A 24,108-nucleotide genomic window follows, 5' to 3' on the forward strand; every position below is an offset into this window, starting at 1 on the left:
GAGGTAGGCCTGCATATTGAGGATGAATCCGTTGCCAAGGAAACAAAGAGGCGAAAGGCTATCGATTGACAGTATCAGGGGGTGGAGCACCTATTCGAAGCGCTATCCATCAGAAAGCAGTACAACACAGAAGCTCTGCCACGTGACTGTCTAACGAGATTGCCCTTGCTGTTACGACCCCCGAGATTTACCTCATTGCGCGCAGTGACAGCTCTCAGCCAAGGAATAGCAGCTGGAACACAGCAACTGTAGGCTTCACAACGGCGCCGCACTCCTCCAATCGCGCAAGCTAGCAACGGCCAGCGCAAACCAACGTATTTGGTGACCAAAGCTGTGCCAAATTTCGCTAGCATTGGCTGATAAACTGGAGTTTTTAATCGGATTTTTTTTTCTACTGTCCGGACAATTAACATCAACCGAGATTTCCGTCTGTCTGGGAAATTGTGCGTGTCAAAAGGTAAGACTGCTCCTTGTCTTCCTTGACCTGTGTAGATAATCTTTGTATTAATCGGAAAGGAAGGCCTATCTTGCAGATTGTCTGTAGACTCGCCTGATCTCGCCGCGAACAAAATCTGAGAGTTATCTTTAAGAACTGGTAATGATTGCGATTCATAATTTTCTTTCCTGTTCACTCTGTTTAATGTTAGCAACTCGCAGTAATATAAAATAGACTGCATGTCGGATGCGAAACACGCTGAATGGCTTTCGTTCTTAAAAGTGGACTGTTTCCGGCTTTCTGTGCACCGTCGCTGGCAGAAAGGAAAGGCTGTTCGATGCTATTTCGTTAAACCGATGAAATATGTCATGGAATTCACAACAGATCAGAGCAAGCTGCCGCCGCATTTATTTGTGTATTGACCAGCTCATGTAATGTTTGACATTCATAAGTATCGGCCCCTTCACCAAGAGATGTTAACACTCCACCGTGAGTAGTTTAGCATCAATCTTGAGTGCAGAATATTGATATCGACGGACTGAAAAGTATAAAATGTGAAAGTATTTGACAAGAAAAGGGAATGACAGAAAAACGACGTACTTAAACGTTGATTGAAAATTGCTTTCTTGTTCATCACTAATAAACCATTGTGTTTATTTGAAATGGTGATATGAACAGGATGAGTTCGAAAAGAAGGGAGGTGTATAATGTGTGCTTAGGACACATTTAACCTGGTAGAATGCCTTACAAAGCTAGCTTTCATTTGTCGCCACATCGAGGCACATGACAAAAGACTGACAGGGGGTAGAAATATATATCTGTTGCATTTGCCATCAGGCAATCCAACTATAAATACATTGAAAGCTGTTCCCACCATTGCCGTATGGCGTAACATTGACGTATAAAGTAATGGGTTCGCCTATGTCCGGCAAGGCAGAAATTGTCTAATATAGACTCCCTGTAACAATACTCATTTTTACAACTCTACCTCGAGTATTGCAAGTATAATTGTTATTATTTAATGCTACTTTTTCATTGCGGGATACGAGTGACAAATAGCTGCTAACAAATTAACATACCCTATCGCGTAAAGAAGACACTGCATCTCGTCTCATGATAACGACACTGTGTTGAGAATATGGCATTTGAAACGATAGTGTTTATCTCAAACGCCGCGCTTGATCTTTGCTTTGCTCGCGTCTCTTAAAGTCAGTCTCTCTGAGCTGCAATTTGGAGGGCACATTGAGCCTTTGGCTCGCATTATCCGTCCCAATTTGTTAACTAATTGCTATACACGTGTCTGATCAGACTCCAAATTCAATATTCACACCTGGTTGACCATTCCGCAGAATCGAATTGAAGTGCATGTAAGCTTGTCCACAATCGCGAATTGATTTTAAATGGTTTAGACAGCTCGTGTGGTTGTGACGTAAACGACTGTTGGAAATAAATTGAAACACACTATATGAGTGGAACACGATGACTTCTATTTATACGCGAATCTAACTCGAATCTCCGACACTGCTTGCGTTTATTGCCCTGATATATAAACTATATAGTTTGGATTCCAAGTCGTCAGGAAGGGAATGTTACAACGTTTGTAATGACAGCCATCAAAGTAAAATGTGTACACGGTTACAAGCAACTGATGAATACGCAGTGCCTTGTAATAGGAGCAAGAGACTAATATGGGCTAAGTCCCAAATAATTTTGACCAACTCTAGATCACTCTTCAAGGCAATTTTGAACTACTTATAATGGTACAATATGATTGACTGGTATACTTTATATATACGTAGATAGATAGATAGATAGATAGATAGATAGATAGATAGAAAAGATAGATAGATAGATAGATAGATAGATAGATAGATAGAGATAGAGACAGATACTTCATACATACATACATACATACATACATACATACATACATACATACATACATACATACATACATACATACATACATACATACATACATACATACATACATACATACATACATACATACATACATACATACATACATACATACAAACATACATACTTACATACATATATACATACATACATACATACATACATACATACATACATACATACATACATACATACATACATACATACATACATACATACATACATACATACATACACACACACACACACACACACACACACACACACATACATACATACATATACATACATACATACATACATACATACATACATACATACATACATACATACATACATATGTATGTCAACAATTAACAAAGGTTGTGGAGAATCACGACAAGTGTTGTGTGCACAAGCCGAAAACATTCAAATTTTGTGGATGAACGGTGTTACATATGATGAACTAACATATGCAAATACCATTATTAAGAACGTTCTCAAGTTAAAAATATATGACAATTTCCATAATTGATTTAATTGATCGCTGATATTTGAGAGACACAAATATGGTTCCGTCAGTCACACAGAAATGATGAATTGGATGACTGTCGGACTGGATGACTGACGTGGAAGATAATCAAATGAACCAAAATACAACGTATAGGGGAGTCTATATGAACTTTTTAAGATGATATGCAGGACAGACGTTCTAGTGGCTGACTGAGCAGAAAGAATTATCCATTATTAAGATATCATATCATTAGAATACGTCAGCTTGCTGTAGATTTATTGGACATGAGAAGACATAAACACGGATTTGCCTTTATTTTATTACCTATCGGGTGGCTAACCAAATCACAGCGCAAAGCCTGTGCCGCTCCAAGCGTGTCGGACCAATGTGGTATTTAATAATCAGTCTATCAGGTGATGACGTCTGTTGGCGAGGGTGCCCTGCACTATATATCATCACAAGTCATTCAGAAAACAGTTACTCGTTAGTAATTCAACCGAAAAGGATGCTTATAAAGTTAGAGGCAAACACTTTAAGCCATCTTTTATTGTACCAACAAAATTGGCAAAATTGGAATCATTGATGAAAAATTACCAAGAGATCAACAATGTACATGCTCATATCCATTAAATAACATTGTTTTGTTTAAATAATAATGATAAAACCTTTAAGTTTAGAAATGCGTATATATATATATCGAAGTATACAGATGTCCTCGAGGGAAATTACAGTGCTCAATGCAAAAAGCAGAAATTACTTTGTACTTGAAGTAATCTGTTTATATATATATATATATATATATATATATATATATATATATATGTATATATGTGTGTGTGTGTGTGTGTGTGTGTGATTATAATATACAAACCACACAGTTGAAAAAAGAATAAAACTGTATCAAAGGTTACCGCCGTACTCATCTCAAACTCCCATACTATGTTACCTTTGGGAAATCAAACTGCATGAAACAAAACGAAACACAACAACAAAGTCGGCTACAGCAAACTACATATCTGACGCGACCAAATATGGCCGTTTTGTTACCGCTTAATAAATTGTTTACAAAACGTTATTAAATTGGGCTCTCCAAAGACCAATATTCCGTTCAGTACAGTTCACACTGATATCTTTCGTTGGCATAGCTAACTCAGAGCTTGCAATGCTAAAGACCTTCCAATGGACAAGCCGAAATGCCAATGCTGCTAAATTACACACTGACAACAAAGCACATTCACAATACTGAAGGTTCTACTTTCGCGTCAGGTTCCCCACCTGGTTGAGATAGGAAACAGGGATCAATACATAGAAAACTACATTGTGGGTTTTAAGAACGTTTCTCATCATTGATATAAACTCTGAATAATTCTGCATTTATTATTTCCCAGACCTTTGTGTCATAATTAATTAAAGCTAGGCAGGCATACAGAGTATCGTGTATAAAGCAATGAATACAATCTCTATACATGCCTTTCGAAACAGATTTCCATGACAACTCACTTATAACTCGGTCTGGTTAAACATTTGATGCTGAGATATAAGTCACGTAATGACGAAGCCAATTCAATGAAAAGCTGGAAAGATGTAAGATTATCGCGATCTGTCTTTTACATCCACGGCGGTCTGACTGTTCTAAGACATCCTTAATTACATAACGGATGCGATCGAGAGAACAAGTTGTCATTCAGCGATAATGGCATGTGTAAAAATTCACAATCATAGCCACAGGATACATTTTATTTCAAGAATTGCGCTCCCTATACGAAAATACAACTACAACCGGGAAAATTTTGTCCTGTTTACCTCGATCATTTAAAAATAGCGAATATACAGGTGAATTGCGATATTTTCCCATGTTTTCAAGACTTTTCCTTCGCAATTTTCTCTGCTGTACCTCTATCACATCGCACACATGATGCCCTTGCTCTATTTTTGCTAAAGAGAGGTCGAGAGGAAATATAAATGAATGGGTTTTGTTATATAAGCAGTTCCAGTATGCTAGTTTTATTAGAGTCGACGTTTAGATTTATGTGGCTGAAACATTCCACTTTCTCCATCAGCAGTACGCTATTAGAAGATCGAATAACCAGCGTATTCTGACCTGCATGTATGGCAATGTATTCATGCTGGTAGCTCTGCTATTACTGAAAGCAATTTAAGTAATTGCATGTAGATCTTAAAGGATGATACCCTTGCATTGATAGATAGCAGGCCGCCAAATCCCATGACAAATATCAACTGAATAGAAAATGAATTTGGTGCTGATTTCATTCCGTTTATTGTGCGGTATGAATCTCAATTCATAGCTCACTACATACCGTAATTCTTCCTCAGATCTATAGAAACCGTCAGAGTGACACGGGGAGGGTTATTATGGTGATAATGCCTACAATAGGAAGGTCAAAGCAGACTGGTCGAGGCCGGCGGAACAACCCCAGCGGATAACAGTGATTATTTCAACCTAATGGAAAACGGCAAAGGCGTATACTTGCCCCATCATATCGCTGATAGCCGAGTAGTTCTTGGGATTTAACGAGATGAGACTCTCAGTGTAAGGATCAGGCTACACGGTGACTCAGTGTGTAATGTTTCTCAGAACCTCTTGTAAATAATTCAGATAGCTCAAAGATTCTAAATGACCTAATTACACGTTTTGACCGGAATTGCAGTCGCTGATTAAACTGGAAAGACAGCGGACTTGTTTTAGAATGAAGGCTTTAAAAACATGTTACACTGTGATTTTGACAATACAAAAAATAATTGCTTCCAAGATGACAGAAATTACGGATTGATATTGACTTACAAATAAGAGCTATCACCGCAGCTGGAAGCTACCTCCCCGCCAATAACCTTCAAAACTCTCTTGACAACACGGTTGATAAAAAATACTTGTCTACCATAACGTAATGTCTTTTATCGGGAACAGTCGAGTTCTATTAAAGGGCCAGTTCGTATAAATTTTGATGATTTGTTATGTATGTCTTGGCAAATCCTTTTTTACTCTCCAAAACATGTTGAAACACAAATTACTCAAGTTGCTAGCACAGCATCTATAGGTGCAATAAAATACACTGTTATTGTTTCCATTCGAATTCCAGTCCGGACCAGAATTCATTGGTCAACAATAACGAAGCAGTCTACACATGTCTACATTGAGTTAACAAGCTGAAACTGTGTATCTCAACATGGTCCGGGAGTAGGACAAGTAACTTTAGATCACATTAACAGCAAAAATAGTGAAAAATCGTCAAAGATACTATCCCTTTAATCGACAAGACATGCTGACATACGATTCTTTCATATTCTGTAAATGGTTGGTTTGAAGAATTGCTGTAATATCGTGCTGGAACATCTTTACAAGCAAACCGGCCCATTCTAGTTTCCTTGTATATCTTCTCAATACAGTGCACAAACAACTTTGTCAATAATTTAGTAGAAATACAATTACAATATTGATCGGAATTTAATCTTGGATGCCCGCAGGCTTTTCCTGTGTCGCATACGCTGGTATCGTCTCCCTCCTTTGTTGTACGTCGGCGATATTTTCGAATGTCAATATGATTAATTGAAATTTCTCCTGGAAGGGGGTCTTGAGAAAACCGAAGTACAGGAATACGGTGTCGCTTCGTATGCTGTATCACATTTTTAGTGATCGCCCCAGAAAAGAAACTCGTTCTTTTGACTTTGTGCACCAGGTGCTCTTGAATTTATCATCGCGTCTATCAGAAAAACATCGACAGCGAGTGTCACGTCACACGATCGACAGCAGCGTTCTCGCGGAGATATTTTAGTCGTTATTTTGTTTCATAAGGTCATAGTGACATGTTAGAGAGTCTTAAATTCCTTTGAGTTAAGGTAGTATGCGCCTGGAAAGTGAATGCCTTAAACTTTTGCTCAAACTTTCCATAACTAAACTTTCAACCATTCTCTTACCAAATCAACAATAAAAATCGGGGGTCATCGTGCAAAGTTTGTGATTACCTAACATTTCGCGATATTTGAAATTCAAAATGGCCGCCATTCCTGTGTTAACTCCATGGGGGTAAAAAAAAAAAATTGGATTTTTGACAAACTAAGACCGTGAAAGTTTTCCTTTCTCCAAGATCTTTAAAATGAGCTCCTACAAGTGGTAGATCAGAAAAGAATTGTAGAAATGTGAGAGTCCGACTATCTGTCCCCGAGGCGAGTTCTACTTTAAGCTCACTGATGCAGTATTTGACGTTTGAGGATATCCGATTGTCCAGTTTTACGGAGCCTTTATTTTTATTTCCACTTTAATCCGACATATTTCTCCCCTCCAAAACGAAATACAGCTCAACAGAAAACTACAAACACGATTGGAACTAAATTGGGATAATTGGATTGGCAGAATTTCTCAAGAATTTTAGAAATTCTCTAATTTTACACCATATTTGCTTACCATCTTTAAAATTTTATACACAATTTGCGATGCTGTTGAAATCTTATGTGTAAGAATCAGTGCATGATAGTATCTAATGCAATTTTGTTCAAAACATATGAACAATATTCACATTTGGATGAAAATATGAGAGTTTGTCTGTAGTTTCTTCATTACTGAAACACTAGTAATAATGTCAGTTTGTCATTTTTCCTCGACCAAAATGAAGCTTTTCGATTAATTTACAGTTAAGTCAGTCAGGGTCTTTTAAAATGTGCCCTGACTCAATTTTATGTTTATGAAGCCTTAAATTCATGAAAAAGTCAGGGGCATTTCAAAAGTGCCCTGACTCAAAATTCGTCAATTAGAGAAATTTTAAGCATTTGCCTCGTTTCTTCAGTACATTTACACAAAAATGAACTTATTTTCATAAAAATGAATCCGATCATAAGAGGTATGCAATAATCGTTGTGTTTTCGTTGTTTGTCGATGAGAACAATATTTCAAATTTTACACTATTCTATCATTTTGTAAAATTTCAGCTGTAAAAATTTCGATTTCGTTACATTTTCGTAATAATTACTCTCATCCAATTTCCCAAATTAGTTCCAATCGTGTTTACACTATGAGCTAATCTGCCATTGGAAACGATATACATTTATGTCGATAAAGATAAGGTGATCGAACAAGAAATGGTTAATGATACACAGTAATTTTACCCGGCGACATATTTATTTTATGGGTTAATATCCAGTCAACATATCGCTTTAAAATCAAGTCGGTGCCTGAAAAATACTACCATTAGAACTACATAAGCTTATGCTTTCTTTCGACCGAACACGAGTCTCAGATATGATTTCATTTGATTTGGCAATGCTGTATGTTGATTTGAAAATCTGGTCCCATTCTCTCTATAAATAGGTCAAATACCAATGTCGTATCGTTAAACAATTAAGTTTAACAAAATTGCAGATTTGAAACTAGCGACTATATCTCTTTGCTTAAAACTACCAGTTGTGAACTGCGATGTACAAGCTACACATACGTGCAGTGGAAAAAGTCAGGTTATGCCTCTATCGCCATAACGGACGTCACCCCGTCACATGTAACTTGTTATATTGTCATAGACATGCGAGCGGACGTGCTTGAACAATGCACCAGTGCCGTCTGTGCTCTTCTTAAGTAGGGATCTACCTGTGTTGGAACAATCAACTGTGGGCTGGTTTGTAGATTGTCTGGCGCGATGGAGTGAAACAGATGTTTCAAGACGTGGGCGTAAAATTGTTATGTATCTATCACGCAGCGAGCTAGTCTGAAGGGACGTGTTTCAATTAGCCGATAACTTTGAAGTGATTAGAGTAGCTGGGATAACTACCGACTGGAGTGATTGTTTCATCTCAGCACTGCCGTTCAATCCACCACTGATTACTTCACGGACAATTTTTCGCTCTTGACGTACAATGAGTCAGTAGGTCTCGGCTGTTTTTTAATCTACATGCCGACACACAACTACTACCAACGTCAGAGGTCAGCATTTTAAAACATCCAAGCGGTTGATCTGATGCAAGATGAACTGCAAAGAGGAGAATCTTCAAAGGATTGCCTTTCGCGCACATTTATTCATCGTGATTTTAAAAACTCCAGGAAGAGAGATCGTTCACTTGTGCCTGCGCAACCATTTGCTTGTAAGCCAGTCAGTTTTTGAGCGTTTTAAATGACTCAGAATGCGCCTCGGGGACAGATATTCGGACTCTCAAACTTTCACAGTTCTTTTGTGATCTACCTCTTGTGAGACTCATTTTAAATGTCTTGAAGGAAGAAAAACTTAATCCAAAATTTCATATTTACCCCATACAGTTACCACGGGGATAGCGGCCATTTTGAATTTCAAATATTGCAAATTGTTGAGTAACTTGTTTCGCTATTTCCAAACTTTGCACGGTGACCCCTTTGTTTTTATTGTTGATTTGGTAAAAGAATGTTTTAAAGTTTTAATTAGGAAAGTGTGAGCAAAAGTTTAAGTCTTTCATTTTCGAGGCGCATACTACCTTAAGACAGTGAAGCATTTGGTCCGCCTGACTGCAACAGAATCAATCTGACATTTAATGATCATTTTACATAAACATAATGTCGACAACATGTGAACGAGCCTTCAACTCTACAGTTTATCGAGTCTGCTTGTATATCTATAGCCATGACATTGAACCTCGACCCTGCAGAAATTAAAACATTCTTCCACACTCTCTCTTCCACACAACTGATCTGAATGTTCATGGTCGATGTACCACAGCTGCAATCCGTGTGATTCTCGCAAAGAACAGCATGAGGCGCAATGTTCTGCCGACGACGAAAATTATGACTCAAAATGAAATTGTGAATGGTATAGTAGGCACACGGTCGATTTGGTATAGGTATATAGATCCAGAAAAATGGGTTATCAAAAAGGCGTGGCGCAGATGCCATAGATTTATCTTCACAAGGTGGGGAACACATCTTTCTCAAACATTGCAAATCCTATTTACAATAATTTAGGCCTATTCTCTCGAAATTCTACCCGGCACCTTAAGAGTAATGTCTTTAGTGTAAAAACATTGATTTTCAACATTATGTGACACTTAAATGAACTGATTTTTTTGGGTTAACCTTTCATCTACATTTCGACACATTGATATATGAGGTTCTCCTACAAGACGGCAGTATTCCTTCTTCAGAAATTGAGCTAAAACACAAAAAAGTGATAAGTTGAAAACGTTCGAACGTAGTGGTAGTCGAAATCGCTAAGACGTAGGTGACTGTTAAATATGTGTTGCGTTATGCGCAGACGATATTTCTATCCCATAGTTCCATAGCACATTTAGATTAGGTATAAACAGCGGCGCCTCCGTAAAAGTAAATTGACTGGCTGATCTTCGCCTGGGAAAATAATTTATGAAACGTGACGTTGAACGTGTCCAGGAACATGACAAATGCTCAACAACCTACTACGGGACAAAGCATAGAGATGCTGTCGGCTAAATTGGTTGCCAGGAAACGGGACATTGGATTTAAAGCTGAACGAATAAGTGTGTCGTCAATGTAAATTTGTTGCAAAGATAGGCCATCGAACTTACTTCCACTCAAGCAATTCTCTAACTTTGTAATTTGGATGCTATTTCTTTAAGCGCCCGTCGTTATAAAATTTTAGGGCAGTCTGTTCCTATAGTTCAGGAACTGCTCGGTAGCTTGGCCGTCAATGATATCCGGTACGCTCATTGAGAAAACCTAATGGCAGGGTTAACGACATCTCAAAGATTGTGCCGCCGTATCAAAACCAACTGATGAAAGGCAGGTTGTCATTTTTGAGATTTGTCCGTCGAAGGAAAAGACTGATGTAGACCCGAAACATATCTTTCGAGGAATGGCGGAATGTGTGTCATATCTTTGATGGCTTACAGCTGTTGAATTTAGCGGCCGAGGCGAATGCTTTTCCGATACAGCGTACTCGCTCGCTAACGACGTCTCCGCTGTTTTCTAAGCAATAGAGTGGCCAAGTAAGTGCTCAGTGCATGGCATAAATTACACCTAAAGCCAAGAATGTCATATTGATGAATTTCGGCAAACTATCTTGCTTGACACAGAGAACGATTAAATTTGTAAAGCCTGCGGCCATATACATACTTATGTAGTCATGACACCTAAAACCCTTCTCATTGAAAGCTCACCCTAGTTGCGGTTGGTCATATTCATATTCAAATATTCTTTTCATTTGACAGCGACAAGATCTGAGAAGCCAGCAAATACTGGCTTATTGCAAACAATCTGGACATGCGCAATACAGCCTGCATGGTCAAAAACGCTATACGCAGTACGTTTACCGTCGGTCGCTTGCAAGGACTTGACATGTCTCGATGATTGTTCCTAGAGCCAAGTGAATTTTCGATTTTTCTCTTCCTGTAGACAATATCGCAACGTTGTGGCTGCACTTTTGTTGACCAAGCTTAGCAAAGGAGAGCCGACCGCTGCGCTCGATTGAACAGCGAGATTCATGCGGTGACCTCGACCAAAATCTAGCAAAAACAGCCTACAGAACACAAACAATGACAGCGGACCTGAAAGACGTGAAGCTCGGAAACAATTCCTCAGAAACTATCAAGTACAAACCGTCAACATCGTCGGAGAATGGAGATGCCATATTATTCAAGGACGACTCGAAAATCGGCCTTCGTCCGCTGCTGTGCAAAACATGGTGGAGGCGACGAACAGCGATCGAAAAGTCTCTAGCATTGCTGTTTGGTGCTACAGCGTTCATCTGTATCATTCTTATCGTAATACTCGCAGCACAACAAGGTAAGTGTATGTTATCTCTCTATTTATCTGTCTATCAATCAATCAATCAATCAATCAATCAATCAATCAATCAATCAATCAATCTATCTATCTATCAATCTATCTATCTATCTATTTTCATCTAAATTCTTTAGTCTTTCCTTGTCGCATTTTCTGACTTTTTCCCGCGCTGGCTTAGAAAATTTCCCGCCTTTAGCGTTTCTTTCAAGCCGTCTTTTCTATTTCTGTACATGTACTTATAGCAGTACCATTTCGCATAATGACCACAGCGTTTGTTGACATTTTTTAACAGAATACCCCATCATGACAGGTACTATCACGTTTATACAATGCTCACGTTTTAAAACTTTAGTTAGCAAATAACATAAATCAAACCTTCAACGAATGAACCTGTTTAGTCCGGGTGAGTGTTATAACAGACTTGATGTCCATAAACGTTAACTAGTTTCTCAAGTTGTTTTTTTAGAATGTTAACTGTACCTCTGATCGCTTTATTGCTCACGCGTGCGATGCATAGTCTATACTTCAAACATAAAGCGCGCTCTATTTCAGGCAATACCTGTTGTTTCACATTCGTACATCTCCTCGTGCAATACACTGCAGTCTGGAGTCTGACCCGGCAATAGGCAGGTTAACGTTGTTCTTACAAAGACGAGCTTTGGATAGAAATGGAGGTGAAAAATAAATGTTTGTGAATGCAATTTCGGTGAATTCGACAGAGGAACAAGAACTGGCAGTGTTTCAACAGGCTGACATATAGAATGATACTATGAGGCCTACCAGTGTTGCTTCTCGACTTTGGAGCAGACCATTGGCTGCAGTGGTTTATCATTCCGCGTTCGGAGAAAAGAAACCTGAATCATCATCAAAATAGCTATGTAACTGAACGACAGCAAATAGAGAGGCAACCCTGCTGATAACTTTCCTTACAAAATGCAAACAGTCCGGAAAAGAATCGCCTGAAAAACTCACAAGCATTGTACCTACAAACACACTGATAGCATGTGCGAGAGTGGAATGCAAAGTTTTGCCGACGACAGGTATCGCAAACAACAACAAAACCTGCAGACTTGCCCCACTTTCAACCTCTTTAGGACAAATTACCGAACAAGACATAACTATCTGCCAATCAGGACAAAATATCTCTCCAGTACCCACTCTACTCAGCGGCACACAACACTGTCTCACGGTCGATTAACCATTTTAACTCATGTTGGCAAACGCCAACGACTCTATACAGCTTGTGACTTAACAGTCGAGCCACGAAGCAGGTCGCGGGCCATTCTCTCTGAGGGTCACGAGGTCGCGTTTGACGTTTACTTGTATACATTGAATCAAATCGTACCTGAATGGCCTTTGTTGATCAGAGATATTTAGCTTATTCGTCTGTCGAAACAAATATAGAAACGATTTGTGGTGTAATCTTTCATTGTACGAGGGGTTACGTTTAACAGGAAAATCAACGAGCTCGTTGTTTCCGTTTGTCGACATTAACGCACTGTAATTTTACAAGAAGAAGGAACCAACCAGTGAAACGATAGGGAGGGGAGGGTTAATGTATGCAAAAAAAATTAAAAGTATTTCGAAAATAATACAAGCAGTACGCATGACAGCAATCAAACCTTCTCGTCCCGTAGTGCAAACCATTATAGGATAGCTACAGGTAAAAGATTAAAAGTCTGCGAATCAATGTGCGAGAGCTTCTGGGAATTGATTTGAGCGAGATGAAACAACAATTTTCGTTCTACTGAGCTTGTTGTCGAAAAGGAGGAATGCAAGCGAATAGAAAGGTACAATCTTCCAAATCACGAAGACTTCTGAAGAAGCTAGATAATTGTGGAGGCATCATGGGCCAGTGGCTAGAGCAGTGGACGCACGATCACAGGATGGTGAGTTCGAGGCCCGGCATGGCTATGGTGTTGTGTCCTTTAGCAAGGCACTTTATTCCTCATTGCTTCTCCCCGCCCAGGAGTGATGAGTACCTGGTAGGATAGTGGTTGTAATGTGTGCGTTTAGCTCTGTTGCGCTTATTGGCTGCACATATGAGCTGTTGTTTGCTCCCCAGGGAGTTGAGTGGTATCATATTAGGTCAAGTGACCAGGGGTAATAATAATCGTAAAGTGCCTTAATCACATGTACTTGTGGATATGTGCACTATATAAAAAAACATTATTATTATAATTGGGCCTAGCTATTAATGTACGGCCAAACATCGGATATCAATAAGATAAAAAATCGGATATCAATAAGATAAAAAAATAATTCTATATAGGAATATCTAAATTACGGACTTTGAGAACACTGACACAACGAACGATGGTTTTATATGTGTCATGAATCAGGTAACGTGGAGGATAGTTTTACGTCAGCAACCATGCAAACTTTGCAGTTGTCTTGCCTAGATGTTAATGCTCATGACAATAAAAATCGGCACCAAGTAAAAATACGGCCAGATCAATTCCTTAACATACAAAGACGAATCCAAACGGAAAGATATATTAAATATACGACGGGAAGTGGTAACAAGCATGTCAAAAAGACTGCGCTCTTCCTGTTCCACTTGATAAAACGCTAAATATAAATGCACTTTATCATTAAGATCATGCCTAAAAAGCCACATCCTATTTGGAACAATCGATGTAAGGCTGTTATAAGATTCTGCGATCATTCAAGTGGGAATACAAATGGAACAAGAAGAAGCCGACTATTGAAGTGTACATTGGTCTTGTTGATCCAATTATGGACTACTTGAAAAGAATGAAACAGTGATGTCTCTGTTCACTCAGAAAGTAAGACTGTTTATTGAGAATTGCCTGGTACAGGATAAAGCTAAGAGAGAACAATAAGCTACCGACAGTAGAAAACTCCTTAACTCTTTTCATATGAAGGGAGATTCAAGCTAATCCTTGTAGATCAACAATATCAGAAAACATGACCAGAGAACACTGCAGCTTAATCTCTATCTTTCGTCAGTTTTAGCAAAACATAAACACACAGAAACGTTTCCGACTAACTTACCCTACAGGAAATACATAAGTTTACTGCAGGTTAATGGATGCATGGAGGTAGATATCTCGCTTCTGCCTCCATGCTGTAGATGATATTTCGCAGCATGGTGCTAATCCTACATATATGGGGGCTGAAGTGCAAGGCGAGTCAAGGCACTTTAAGTCGTCCAAAAGTTACTCGGTGTGTAGGGGACATTCAACGCTTCAATTTCGAAAGTTTAGACAACTTTTACGACAATGATTAACAACTGCAGTAAATATGTGGCTTGAACTAAGCATCTTTTGAGTGCATCTGGCGACTTACCCTTCGCTATGCAACACCTGCTCGCTCTTTAGAAATCTATTACGCTACAATTTATGTATTTAACCTTTAGCATTCTTCTTATCCAAGGAGTATTAGGTTAAAACGAGTAGTCATCTGGCGCGGGAAAGTTACGTAAAGCTGAACGCGTACACGTCATCCCTACTGTAAGAAAATAGATGTATCTTCAAGTTAAATACAGGGATCGCAGGAAGTTAACCTAAGTCAATATCGCTTGCTAAATCAATCTTCTGAAACAAACTGCACAAATCTTCGACATATGAGTAAATGGAATTAACTCGGTGACTTTAAGGGTTCAACAAATGTGAACTGCGTCACTGGGCAGTGTTGACGTCCAAGAACATGAGCGTGATCTGTAATCGCTGTCCAGAGACACTTTCTCATTTTGTGGGAAAAAATTGCACACAATCGTCGACCACTGCGCCAAATACCCTGCTCATAATTGGATTTCGTTGACATTCAAAACCGACACCGTTTGGCTTCTCTCTGTTTACGTCAATCACCTTTGTACTTGCCAGCACATGATGAATCTTCAGAGACCTTCTATTATAAATAAGGGGTGCATCACTAGGTCTTGGGAGGGGCGTAAGATGTGAGAATCTAAAAAATGACCGCCTTTTCCTAAGACCTCCTGATAAACCCCTGAGCACTGGAGGGGAAAGTGATGTCATCTTTGAAAATAAGTTTGACCTACATATTGATGAAGATTTCATTATTGTATGATCTGTTATTCTTTTTTGTTTGTCTAAAGTACATTATGCAAGCTCGACATCAAATAAAATATTTATTCATATGCAGGGTTAGGTGAACTTCATGTTCGAATAAGTAGACGTTTTGGACTGGTGTTGTACACAGAGGAATAGAGTTGTTATTTGACTTTCCCTTCAAAGATATTGATTGTAAGAATTGAATTGAATTAAAACAATCAGTGGAGTATGTGTTGATAATCAGTTTGCTGCCATGGAAATCGTGAATTGGAACATTCTAGTACTGGACATAGGAGAGATCACGTTATGTGAGCAAAACGTGTATAAGCATGTGACAGATTTATTGTTATGAACCTTTCGATCCAGACAATATTCAAAGCGTATGAATAACTCAGTCCGATATTTACGCCAGCCCTTTTACCGTGAAAAGGGGTGGCGTTTTATAAACCCGACGAGAAAATACCGAAGCAAAAATGCTCAGAACTTGAGAGACACGTTAAACAAGAATTTCATTTACTCTTACGCTTGTTTGGCAATTTCATTTCCATCGATATAACGACATATTTATGTGGATGCTTTCAACCATCACAACGTCAAAGGTCAATGTAGAGAACACTCTCCAGTAACTTTGTGTCGGGGAGGCGAAAGGCTTTTGTAACCCTGTAAAGTGCATTGTTTTGTTTAAATTATAAATTGATGCATTCGTGACATCACCTGACGTTTAAAAGTATTGCATTTTGTTGGTTTACAGCCTTGAGGTTCACGAAGTAGCTTTCAGGGATGGTCCATTTCATTTTAGGAATATTCACAAACGAAACAAACTGAAGTGCGAAAACAGTTAAAATATAACTGTTTAGCCTCGTTACCTTCATGAAAACATTCCGTATGAATTAATCTGAATAACAATGAAATTTTTGGAAAAGGTATGAATCCAGTATGACCCTCATGAGAAGCTAAAGTCTTCGGAGGCGACATAATTGTATGTCCCAATGCTGACCATCCTCTCCCTTTTAGTCCATCAGTAAGAATTATGTTTCCTTTTTTCTTTAAACGGACAGAGACCTTCACTTAAATATTCAAATTTAATCATGATGCCTCAGTTAATCCTTTCACTTTAGGTACAATAAAAAGATTTACCAACAGGTGCTTCCCGCCCAGTTGTAAAGGTAGAATCCTGCCAAGGAAATTGATTTCGTTTTAACGATGTGTGGTAAAGATTAACATGTATTCGATGGAAAGTGATCCATGGAACAAACAGGATGACTTCATTATGCATGAGGCATTTAGACGTTTGATATTAAGATGATAAAATCCGACTATTTAGTGATATGGTTCAAATTTGGAGCATGGCCATCATACGACACTTTTTGGTACATTTTTTGTAGTACTAAAGTATTAAAGTAGTACGGGCCCCCAAAATTGAAAAACTTAAACCTTTATTCAAACTTCTCATGGGGAAAATCTAACCCATTCCCGTTCCAAATAACGAAAAAAAAACTTGGTACAAAAAACCCCCAGATTTTACAAATATAAACCGATACTTCAAAATGGCCGCCATCCCTGTGTTAACTATGCGAGGAAAAATTGTATTTTCGATTTTTAATCACAAGCTACTCCATCCGCTTAAAACTTAAACCCCACAAGAGGTAGGTCTAAAATGTATTGTGTAGGTTTGAGAGTCTGAATATCTGTCCAGAGGCGCGTTCTACTGCAGAGATAACGTTTCGTTTATGCAAGGAATCTTCCAAGAAGCACTACGAAAGAAGAAGCAATAAGAAGTAAAAGAATTTCAATGAAAAGAAAAGACGAGCGATTCGGAAAGTACGAGGACGGAAAAGAAATGTAATCTACGTTTTCAGAAATAAAAATGAATGTACATAAAATGTGATCATTTTGCAGCACAAGCTGAAAGCAGCTTGACCTTACAGAGGGATAGAAACCGTGTGAAAGGGAAAGTAGAAGTTGGAACGGGTACAAAGGATACAAAAAACCTCGTCATATTTAAAAATATTAAAACAAACATACTTATAACCGTGTAGGTGTTATCTCCCCCCAGTTATAATTCGGCTATTAGCCGTACAAATATATGTTCATATAATTTAATTTATAGAGGATTAATACTAATATCAATATTTTAAGTACAATGTTGTGTTAGGATTCGATCTCCGTTAAGTCGATTTGGAAATTAAAACCATTTTTGTTTCAACATCCTCGTTCTACATAATGTAGTAGCAATATAGTCTTTATTATATCTTATTTACATTCCCATTCAACCAGACCACACTATATAATTCAAAGCAGTTTGACAAGATTGAAGTCTAGTAATAGACACATTGCAAAACTGCTCTAGCAGCCATAGAACCATATCATGAAGTTTTATTCAGTCATTGATAAAAGTTTTGTATCGACATTCGCATAACTATCAACAGATGATACTCAGAGCGCAGACGAAGCTGAATGTTGTGCTAGAATTAGAATGGTTTTCAAGGAGTGATTTTATGATGTTCTGTGAAGACTGAGTAAGATTGACATCGCTGCCATTGTTAAAACTCCACTGGGAACGATCAAGTGACTAACAAAACCCTGCTATGCGCACAATACATCACCGTCTCTTCATCCGTGAACAATTCGCCCCTGTAGGCCTTACAGCGTTCGCGTGCACACTTGGACACTAAATTGTTGATGTATCTGAAGATACTGAAGGGAAAAAGTAATCCAGGGTTCCCCAATGCTTGGAAAAGGCCGTGACATGGCATATCTATGTGTATACATCTCTGAACACCACACGGGACGACCTGATTCAGCTTTTAATCTGGGTTGAAGCTTTCCTCATGGAACGCATCAAGACCTTTCATCCTTAGGGTTTTGTGAAAGGCGTCATCGTCAGCGCTACCAACTTCATCAATGCCACTGGCCATGCAGCTTGAATTTGTTACAATTATTTTTTGTGATTGGAAATTGTACGGCGCTTTGAGTTGTGTGATTGACGTCTTGATCGCAGAAAACTTCATTGAAAAAGTTACTCCGACGATCAACTTGGATCGTCCAATCTGCTGTAGAAGCTAAATTCAAGAGTAAGCGAAGGATATTCATAGAACATGATTGAAGAACTTTTTCGGGTTTGTGCTAGAATCTAAAAAGGCACATTGACGGTGTTTGTTTCAAGTAAAATGCACTTCGGGGATAGATATTCGGACTCTCAAATTGTACAATACTTTTCTGGTCACATGCTTTTCAGGGCTCATTTTGAAGTTCTTGCAGTATGTAAATTTTTCACCGACCTATATTTGTGAAAATCGAAAACTGAATTTTCTCATAGAACTAATACATGGATGGCAGCCATATTTAATTTTAAACATCGGTAAATTTTAGGTAACTTGTTTCTTCCGCACGCAGTTTTGTGAATTCACCCCTGGCTTTTATTCTTGATTTTGAAAGAGAATATGGTTTAAAGTTTTGCTGAGGGAAGATTGAGCAATTATTTAAGTGTTCCGATTTCGAGGCGCAAACTACCTTAACCCAAAAACGATCCATGACAAGACATGGCAGTTGTTTTTTGTGATGTGTAAAACTTTCCATGTAAGTTATCCAGGTTCTTCGAAGTTTTTTTGGAAACACGTTGTACAACTGTATTTTTCAAAGCAAATGCCAGTGTAAATATAGAAATATAAAATACAAGACGTGGTATGAAATGAACGTTCTCCTGAAAAGACTATGGACACCAGAAACTCCGAAGTGTTTCAGAGCGATAAATAATGTATCATACATAGGCCTACCTTTCTCGCAAGATACGAGATTGAGTTCTGATTACACAAAAACGGAAAATGCATGAAGATAATTTTACACAAGTAATAAGCTTACACTGTAAAAATAGCGGACGCTAGACGCGTCTTTACGCGTTCAAAATGTACATGTCGGTGTTCAAATTTGAACGGCTAGTGTTCATATTGTTAACACCAGTGTTCATAATATTAACAATGATGTTCTAAACCTGAACACTATGTGTGAACAACGATCTCCTTCAAGTGTTCAAAAACTCAGCATCACAGAAATTTTACAATACTGTGAAACAATTGACAGTCTTTTGTGCTTTTTACTTTACAATGGCAATATGAAATTTACTATTGCTTCACTGTCAGGTAAACGTACACGGATTTTGGTGTAACGAATTTCACGCTAAGTGAAAAATATTTCCGGCCTACAATTGCTGAAAGCGTGTTTTTTCTAAAAAAAGAAATATACAAAATAATTTTACACGTTTATTACGGGTTGAAAGTTCAAAAATTAGAAAAGAAAATCAGAAAACCACCATGAACGTTTTAATTTTAACATCGGCGTGCAAGAGGCGTTCTAATTCTAAACACTTGGTGTTCAAGTTTGGTGCCTTTTCCTATCCCATGATGCATCAAAACGGAAGTTGCGACATTTTTCTTGTAAGCGCACCCTGAAGTCGTGATCGTGCGGATGCAAGACCAGAAAGGGTGAGTTTCCTCTCCAAAATAGTAAAAGGTATTAGATTTTTGAAGCATCTATTATCGTCCTTTGAAATTAATTGTATTATACCTTGAAATATCTTAACTACGTGAGGAAACCTTTTTTTCTTTCATGGCTGCTATACCAACAATTAGCTGTGACTACGCAGTGGTACTTTTGGCCATAGCCTATCGATCGATCTCACTTGGGTCAAGGGTCATCAAAACACATCTGTAGCGATAACCCTTGACCTGAGCGCGAACGATACGCCTTGCATAGTACTGCTGCGTAATCACAGCTAATACATGTCTTTTAGCAAACACAATCGCATGTAAAACATCAGATAAACATAGTAGAGTATACAATGTATTGTTTCAGCATATGAGAGTTTGGCTTTTTTTATTTTAATCAGTTGATGACAAGAAGCAGCAAATATTTTGTAACAGTATTGAAGAGAGGCACTGTATATGAAAGTCTCCCCTTTTCCTTAACCTAATCAGCCCCTTGTCTTTCATATAAAGTCTCATCTCGCCATATTACCTATTGTTGCATTTTTCAGGATATGTAAAAAGTTGGATTTAACTGAAAATCGAAGAGTTGTTATAGAAGCTGGTGGTACAGATAACGAAGAAGATGAGTGTACAGGTAGCTGTCTGGAACCAAGCGTGAGAACCTCAGTTCATCTCTAATGTAGATTTAAACTTCCAAGGGTCAGTAACTGAATTTTGATAAATTTCTGTATTTTTGTTCTGAATTAATCCAAGCTTTGGTAGCATGCTATGATCAACTTAATGTTGTCGGAGAATAAGCTTTCACAGACGTGTAGTCTCCCTTATTTAAATTAAAACTGAAAGCGACAGACCATTCAGAGTAAAAATGTCCACTCTGAATTACTGATTTTTCTGAAATTTTCACTCTGAATTTTCTGTCACTTTCTGCTTCAATTTTTCATCCCCCCTTGCATCTGATGAAGGAGACTTCACGTCTTTGAAAGCTTATGCCCTTGTAACATTTAGTTGATCATAGCGTGCTACCAAACCGTAGATTATTTTGTATTGTAGCTCAACACGTCTCTCAACACTGGTTTTTAGCTTTGCTATCAGCTAAATAGGTGGATGTGTAGCAATGTCCTCAAATTTGTACATCCAAAGGTTTTTCTTCAAAACAGCCTGTACGAATCCTTTAATATTTGGATTACAGGTCCCAAGGGATAACCCTAATATGATATGTTCAAATTATGATGAAATATGCAAATTTATATTTTTGAGGCTAATTTTGCTATTCTTTGGCAAAAATCTTCTTCTACTTTTCTGCCGTCTTCAATATTTGGTAAACATGTCCCTAAAAATGATCTTAGTCAAATTTGTGCTAGTTGTGATAAAATATTCAAATATTTATATTTCATGGCAATTTTTGTCATTTTTTTATCAAAAAATCTTTAAAAAATCTATTTCAAAACTGCTAATCGAATAGTTTTGATATTTAGGACATAGATCTCTACTGATAGTCTTTTTCAGATTGTTCAAATTATGCAGAAACTTGCAACTTTGTAATTTTAGGACATTAAAGACATTTCAGACATTTTTAAGACATATGCAAGTTATGATGAATGTACATTTTTTTCATTTTAAGGGTGATTTTTACCATTTTTGGTAAAAAGATTTGTATAAAAATTAATAGCAGGGTACACCAGAATTTGAAAGGTCTTTATAAATATGTTTTAAATTTCTGAGAAGTATATTTTTGAAATGTCACCCATTTATTTCAGGGTTTATTTAAAGATATTACAAACAAACAAACCTTTTTGTTTATGAAGGACTTCGTTGGACAAGGAAATAGGTTTTATCCTGCCAAGGACCCACTTTCCCCACCTTCTGCATGTTGTGCCTTACTGTGACACTTTGAAAACTTGACATGTGGTGTTTACTTTAGTGTGGACAACTATATACCATGTGCACCAGAGAAGCCTTGACTAACTTCTTTTTTCTTCAAAATTTACAATTGTCTATACAAGAGGAAATGTCTTTAAGAAACCATCTTACAAAAATGGAGTATGCATTTCATACATATACTTTTCAACACAATAAGTATGCCAAATGTTGAGCTTTTTCAGATTGTTTTTGTACATTTTAAACAAGTATGAACATAAAACGTCATCCACAATATGGTGATTTTTATTGCTTATGTTTTTGATAGGAGGGTGTTAACTCTGTTGGTTTTTTCCTCTGACAAACTTTACATACAAAGTTGCAATGTTTATTTGCCCATTTTACAGTAAATTATTGTATTTTACTCTAGAAATGTTTCGTGTATTTTTAGAATAAAATAATTTTACTGGATATCAATGGTCTGTAATGTTATTTCCAGGCTTGAACATCCTGTGAACGCCCAAAATTAAAGGTGTTCAACAAGCGCGCATCATGTGTTCTAGCCTTTAACGCACTTATCGTTGAACGGCGTCCATGCGTTCAAAAGTGTTACAGCCCTTTGAACGTGTAAATGCGTTCAATTTTTTGAACACATTTCCTGTGCAACGTGTGTTCAGATATGGAACACTATGGTGTTCAATATAATGTCTGATGAACACGTAGCGTTCAAAATCTGCACACGTATGTTCAAAAATTGAACGTTGGTTCAACACGTAGTGTTAAATTTCTGAACGTCTAGAGGCGTTCAAAAAGTGTTACAAAAAGGCGTTTAATTGGTGTTCTATCCTTGAACACTTAACTTTACAGTGTATATAATACGAACATCATCACTGGAGCTTTTACCTTGATCGTGTATTATTACTTGAAAGGGTAGTCTTTTCTGATTAATTTGGACTATAATCGTGAGAATAAAAAAAAATAACATAATTTACCTAAGTCAATGGGAGAGAAGTGACAGTAGGGCAGCCCTGTAGTTTGGTCATATATGTGTACTACAGTACTATTCTGTTGGTCAATCAATCATCATTTCATATCATAATACCAACGCATAAACTGGTCATGATAGCCTACATCGACTTCATTTTGTCATCTCTTACTGTGTTGAGCAGGATGGTAGATTGTAGGACGAATCTTGACGTCACGCTTGGTTTATTCAGTTCTGAAAAAACACCTGCCTCCAGGTATTTGGTCCACAAATCAGCAGAGAGAAGCACAATCTCTACACCGCCATACAAACAGACGACGTCGGATCTTTTGTAGACTTATATGCCGATATACACTGTGAACGCTTTGTATTTGCTGGAACAGTAACGGGTTTTACTATGCCTAGGGCGTCCGCGTGTACTGCAGCTGTACAATTACAGATGAAAAAATTATGACATCCATTTAAGGCTTTGCCGAAGATGTTTTCACTTAGTGAAAAGTGGACACAGTGTACTGCAATAACTCATTCGGCACAAGTACATGTCGGCGGAGAGTGATAGCCTTCCTTACATGAATGTATCGGGGAAAACAGCAATGGAACGAAAGAACAAACAGTGATCGCACATCTAGATAAAGAAGAACCTGCCCAAGATAATTTGAAGGGAAGTTCACAAGAAACAAGGACTGAATAATTTTGCATGGGCTTGCTTTACGGGATGTTAACCACGCGATTGACAACTTTTACAGCTGTATAACAATGCTAATTACTCTATCGAACGTGCAACGCTCTCGTCTTGAAATAATTCCTTGAAATGTAAGCACTGGGTATGTCAGATTTCGCATGACTTGGTACGCATTGAAGCAAGATATAGGAATGATAAACCAACTGGTCCCTTTCAATTTTTGACTCTCAGCCACAGACATTTCAATTCACTGTTCAGATCGAGTTTATTTTGTGCTGACTAAAGCTCAGTCAACCAGCTAGCTAAGCTTTTATCGAGAAAAAGTCACAAGGCAAGGGCAAGCTTGATTCTCACTCTAACTACTGTTACAAGCAGTCCAACGGATCCCCGCGACGATGTCAAAGGTCACCATTTAAGCGCAAGAGCGATCTTGGCTTCATGCTGAATGCCAAGAAGCCTATATAATCGAAAGAAACAAATATTCAATCG

The 24,108-nt window shown here is 38.0% G+C and overlaps 1 protein-coding gene across 4 annotated transcripts in view; it reads left to right on the forward strand.

Annotated features, from left to right (window-relative positions):
- Nucleotides 1–24,108, forward strand: part of LOC139137593 (neprilysin-1-like) — a 65,847-nt gene that overhangs the window by 8,204 nt on the left and 33,535 nt on the right. For 2 of the 4 annotated variants that reach the window (XM_070705775.1, XM_070705776.1), the window contains exons 1-2: nt 195–457; nt 11,185–11,574. The gene's annotated coding sequence lies outside the window, so the exon portion shown is untranslated. Of the gene's footprint in view, nt 1–194; nt 458–11,052; nt 11,575–24,108 lie in introns of those variants that run through there. The other 2 variants (XM_070705777.1, XM_070705774.1) reach the window with 2 other exon arrangements.

Source organism: Ptychodera flava, chromosome 7, assembly GCF_041260155.1.
Source record: "Ptychodera flava strain L36383 chromosome 7, AS_Pfla_20210202, whole genome shotgun sequence".
Classification (NCBI taxonomy): domain Eukaryota; kingdom Metazoa; phylum Hemichordata; class Enteropneusta; family Ptychoderidae; genus Ptychodera; species Ptychodera flava.